Genomic DNA, 6,000 nt, shown 5'->3' on the forward strand with positions numbered 1-6,000 from the left:
CTAGAATATCAGCATGCATAGGATTTTGTTATTTACAGTCTATTTACAAAGACGTACCAAGGACAGAGAGATCTACATTTTATTCTCTATTATTTTTTATTGTTATTATTATTATTTATTTACAGTTAACTTAGGAGAAGAGAAAGGCAGCTTTATTATATATTCTATAGTACATGGTTTTTTATCACATGCATATAATGAGAACATTTGCATGATTGAACGCATGTTTTGTTTTTTGTAAAGACATAACCTTTTTTTCTATGCTAAGTTATACCACTAGCATAATCAAGGTAATACTGATCTGCTATACTATTAGCATATAGGGCTTCAAAACATTTGTTAACAGTGCAGTGACATTTACACCTATGACTAAAGCAACAGTACGTACTATAGCGGCAAGGTGCTGGTGAATAAAGTGATCCATAGTTTCAGAGCAATTGTCGGCCGACAGATAGAAATCTCTCCTTATAAAGGCAGTGTCCATGCTACTGTCATTAATTATGGAAACCGTATAAATGAGACTCTATGTACTAATGAAATATTAACAGCCCTGGAAGTCTTGCAGACTTGGGCTTACAGGTGGCCTATGGTACTACACAATAAAACACACAGACTTGTACTCTACACACATCACAGAAGCGCCTGGCTTTATAAGGGAGGTATCTCCTAAAACACCTCGCTGACATGCCTTATTTCTCTACCATTTCAGTTTTGCTGTAGTATTATACTCAAAATGTATTATTGCAATTATCATAATTATTATTTATTGCAAAAATACATTCCCTTTTGTTTTTTGTTTAATATTGGATCATGTGGTGTTCGGGTTTTATTATCTGGAAGGCATGAGTTAAACACTCATCAGTTAAACCTGCTTACTGTAGCTTCATCCCCTTTTTGCCACACCCTGTGGCTGGCTTGTTGCAAAGTCTCCCCTGCCCATTTGTTGAAGTTTAGAGCATTTAACAGTCTGACCCAAACAGTTTTTCCATTCAGAAGATCCCTGATGAGGTCATTTTCTTTTTTTTTCTCCTTGCAAAGGTTCAATGTGTTTTGAGTTCCTTCAAAAGTCCATTGTTGAGTTTATCTTGTTTGTGAAATCTTGGTTTGCTTTGGTGTGCACACTTTATATTGCTGCTGGCATTGACCGTACAGTGTCTTTGAATTCCATCAGAGAGCTGCTTGGAAATATTAATATTTCTGTGAATGGAATCTGTTGGGTCGGTGGGCAACTCTAGTAAAGTCTATACTAGAGAGACCATCGTTTTCTTGTTGTACAGTCCTGTGTAGTACATAGTCATTTGTGCACAATTAACCCAGTCTGAAGATGATACCACTGAGGGATACCGTACCTCAATCAATACAAAGATGAACCATGAGTACCAGTGTGAAAGAATCAGGTGGTTTAAGTTCCCCTTGTTTTCTTAAAATCCCAACAGGATCTACATTTCCTTTGAAAGGTATCAGTAGCCATCATATTTATACTCAAAAGGGCTATCTATATGTACATTGCCAGGTCTAAAGATAGGTACACCTGTATCGGCAAATTAAAAGAGACATAGAGACATATTAATAAATTAATAAGCAGGTCCATTCATATAGAAATACTTTATCATTATTATAGCAAACTTTTAATTGTTATAGCTAAGATATATTGTACACAGAAGTGTTTAGAAGCCCCTGACTTTAATTTGTGGTTTATACTCAATCTGCCTTTTTACATTTAAGTAGCTTATTCTATTATGATAAATGACAGAGGTATGTTAGTTTGCTATCTCATAAAGATTACCACTAGCTGAGGTCAGAGGGCCTGGGTGACACAGGGTTAAGCTAATTAGGCGGAATATATAATTTATTCTTGTCTTGAGTCACGATTTAGGCCTGTCTACATTTTTCTAACAATCACAGCAAACCATTTAATATTAAACAGCACTTCCACTTCAAAGATCTTAGTGTATTTTAAAGTAGTGTGGTTGCAAATAATATTCATGAAAATGTTAAGTAAGAAGCAATAATTATTCAACTTCAATCCCAAGGAGTGAGTATCTGAATGCTAGCCTATCATTTATGTTAAAGATAACTTTTCTCATCTTGGCAATTTGAATTGACTTTAACCCTTTCCAATATAAAAGACTACACTACGTTCTCCTATATATGCCACTTTAAACAGTCAATTATATGTTGTAGATAATAGGTTAAGAGAATTATGTACTGGAGGAACCTAATATGGATAAAAGTTTGCTTAAAATATTGATAATATTTCACAAAAAAAGTGAACATTTAAATAAAAAAAGTTAAATATTTGTAATATTGCCCACTGCATTTTCCAGCTGGTATGATGAGAATGTTCTGTGTTAGTCTGACTCCCTCTATTAGGACCTTCACAGTACAGCTAGATAAGTTAGTATTCTGTTTTGTTCTGTCTTGATAACACTGGTGATATGCTGTAAAGGACTGTATGATTCAAACACAGGTCATTTAGGAATTCAAACTAACAGACAGTAAACCCCAAAAGAGCTGAAAGTTACATAGTGCTTCAAATTGAATACGACTCTATGAGGGTATCCGTGCTTTTAGTAAATACACTTAATGAGGTATAATTAATTAAAACAGTTATCAAATAGCCATTCTAGATTGATAAAATTTGAATTAATACTGTGTTGCATTGTGTCAACTGGATATTAGGCTGTGCAGAATGACTGTGTAGCATTGGCTATTACACAACCACACTTAGTCATTACCTCTATATCTATAAATTAACTTGCTAATGTAAGAGAATTATTTATTCATTCTGCGTTAGGCCAGCTCAGTTTGTTTTTCACTATATCATAATGGTCACTTAGCCATTACAACATGTTTGCAGAAGCCTAACAGGAGCCGTTGACATCGAAATTGGAAATACAAGATATATGCTGTGCCATTGTCGAAGACATGCTGGGAGGCCAGCGTACCCCAGTCATTTTTTTACCCTGCTGTTTGTTTCTGGATGAGTGAAATACATCACTTGAGCCTCTACTATATTCAGACTTGATTTTTAACAGGATAACAGAAAGCAAATCCGGTCATGGTTAACCCTGGGCCAGATTTTAACCTTTCACCATTCAATTCCGACAGTCAATGTCCATCCAACACAATCTGTCCTGACATTGTAAGGGTTAAAGTGCTGGAGAATTTTTTCCGTTTGACGCTAGGCTAGGGGGCAGTAGCTCCACGACTTAATAATTTAGAAGATCCATTATCTCTGTATAATCTATGACAGACTACTTTTTTCCTCTGCTGTTTACATTATTCGTATTTGTTTTCCATTTTCCTGGCATAGTATATTGCTCTATAGTAGAAAAACTATCCTGTGCGTCTTAGAGTTATTGCTATAAGCTTGAAGCTTGGGAGAAAGAAAGCGGTTTAGACAAATTCAAACCAACGGTGCAAGAACATCCAACTTTTAGCGTCCAAAGTCCACAGTTTCCAATAGTAATAATAACCAATGTTCTTCTTAAATGAATGATATTAGGCATTGAAATTAATTTGATTAAAGTTGTTCCTGGTGCCTAACCAATCATATAGTCTAGGGTATAGCATACCTGCAATTAGATCATGTGACCAACCACACAAAAGTAATCCTGTTGGCAGCAAGCAGTTTACATTTTCTATACCTACAGCATTGAATTGGTGGGGGGGGGGGGGGGGGGGGGGGGGGGGTGACATTTGAAGAAGCAGCCAATATGATCATTCCTGAAGGTTTGTATCTTTAATATCCTTGGGCTAGTGTCCTGTATTTTATATAGCTAAATATGTATTTAGGCTCAGCAAAGTGCCCTCACATGTTACTACAGTACTTGCCCGCAATGCTATTTGAACCAGTGTCCCTAAAGTTGAATGCCACCAGCTGTGACAAACCTAGCAGTACTCATGGAGGTTTTAATATACAGGCCACTTCGCCAAGCCAGTGACAGTAAAAAATCTTTTGTTTCTCCTGGCTGAGCAATGTAATTTTAACTCCAGAGCTGGAGCATTATCATCAGCCAGTGTAAGATGGAGAGGGCGTGGAGATCACCATTTATTCCACAGTGCAAAATGCTTTCTTATTACCTCATCTCCCACACCGCTGTGTAATAAATTACTCCTCTCTGTGTGGCATGCACACAATGCCACTCTATTAAGTCTGATGTTTTCCTGAATCTAGGTACTGTTTGCTTTGCCTAATAGACCCGAGATGAATGGTCTTAAATTGATCTTAAAGGGCCAGTGACTTAGATCCTCCCTTGATCAAGTCTGAAAACAAATCAATAAAAAAAAAATCAGTTCAATTTATTGTTGTTTATTGAGGACAGGGCTGGTTTCCATCATTAGGACTAATTAACTAACTGAGGATTATGCATCTTGATGTCTAACCAGCTTGCATTTACCCCCCCCCCCCCCCCCCCCCATACCACCCTTTCAGTGGGAGAAATGCCTTAAGGAGAGTGGGAACACAATGGATTCCCAAAGGGAGCTTTGTTTACAAAGCATCCAATTATAAAGGAATTAGCTCAAGCATTTTATACAAATAATATGGTCACAATAACTTAATAGCGCCATGGAAACAATTTCTTTCACTTTTGGGGCCTGGGTTCAGATCCAGCTAGAATTAAATTCTGGTGGTCTCCATCTGGTCCTGAGTGTCTATCTTTATCAATACATTCAACTGTGGGATGTTGCACAGTACATCCTGTATGGCTGGCCTGTTATACAGGTGCTTTGGCAAATGGCTGCTTCGGTGCACTTTGTACACGTATTGTGTACTGGGCATATTGTATATTCATGTATCATTTCCAACAACAACAAAAAATGTCAAAAAAATGAACACTGCCCTGCACTGCATCCTGATGTACTGTGATTGCTCTTGTCCCGTTTGCATGGTAGGGAGTTATTATAAGAATAAATGTCATAGAACTGCCTCATAACGTCTCTAATAAAGAAGGACACCAGCTCTCTCAGTAAGGGAGCAGTAATTTATTAACAGTCTCTAACCTTTCCCTGCTCGGACGATACTGCATGTGAAGCAGCATGATGGTCCCTTATTACCCAGACCCTCTCTGCTTAATCCAAAAACAAGTCTCCAAGGTAATTTCACATAGACTAAAAAGATTGATGAAGCGGTCTGCCTCGACAGCTTGCAAATGTTTGGGCAGATAGGGGATGGCGTTGAAACCTGATTAAATGGAAAATGGGGTAGGAGACGGGGGGTGAGCAAGGAGTACTGTACCCAGGAACATCTTTATTCAGTATATCATTTTAACGTGCCCCTGTCTTGGACCTAAGGTTACAGATGCTTGACCTGTGATTACACAGTGATTAGCTCAGTGTGCGACTAGCATGGTTGGATTGCAGTCATATTATGTACCTGTTTATTTTAATGTTTGTACATTTCTTTTTCAATTCTGAGCCACCTACCATCCATTGACACCTTGTAAGTCAGGCTAGCCTTTCTGAAGGGTCAAATGCAGGGTCATTGGGTGATTGATCACAGCAAGTGATTTCTTATCATTATGTACCCTCAGGCCTGGGTATAGTTAAATGTCTTAAAAAATGTGCAAAGTAATTTTATTCCATCAGGCAAAGGAATGTAGTCTGCTTTATTTGTTTGTTATTATGATTTGTTTGTTATTATTATGATATATATATAGTTTAATGACAAAAACAGATTTTGAGTTTGAGTGTGATATGCAACACTACATTGTATAGGAATTTTGAAACCCTATTTTTTTCAAACCCTTTTTATGTAATAATAATAATAATAATAATAATAATAATAATAATAATAACTGTATTATGTGTAATACAGTAATACTCATTATAAATTGCGACTTCTAATGAATGTCACATCAAATCGAAAATTAAATGTTTCCCATCTGACGTGATTCTTGCTGTAAACTTCAATTGCTGATTGCAGTGTTGGTGTGATTCAACAGAGCAGTTAAACACAATAGCATGTCAGTGTTGAATGGAATCTTATTTTACATC

At 36.9% G+C, this 6,000-nt stretch overlaps 1 protein-coding gene across 1 annotated transcript in view; it reads left to right on the forward strand.

Annotated features, from left to right (window-relative positions):
• Positions 1–6,000, forward strand: part of wwox (WW domain containing oxidoreductase) — a 363,108-nt gene that overhangs the window by 353,599 nt on the left and 3,509 nt on the right. The window lies entirely within an intron of this gene.

Source organism: Polyodon spathula, chromosome 13, assembly GCF_017654505.1.
Source record: "Polyodon spathula isolate WHYD16114869_AA chromosome 13, ASM1765450v1, whole genome shotgun sequence".
Classification (NCBI taxonomy): domain Eukaryota; kingdom Metazoa; phylum Chordata; class Actinopteri; order Acipenseriformes; family Polyodontidae; genus Polyodon; species Polyodon spathula.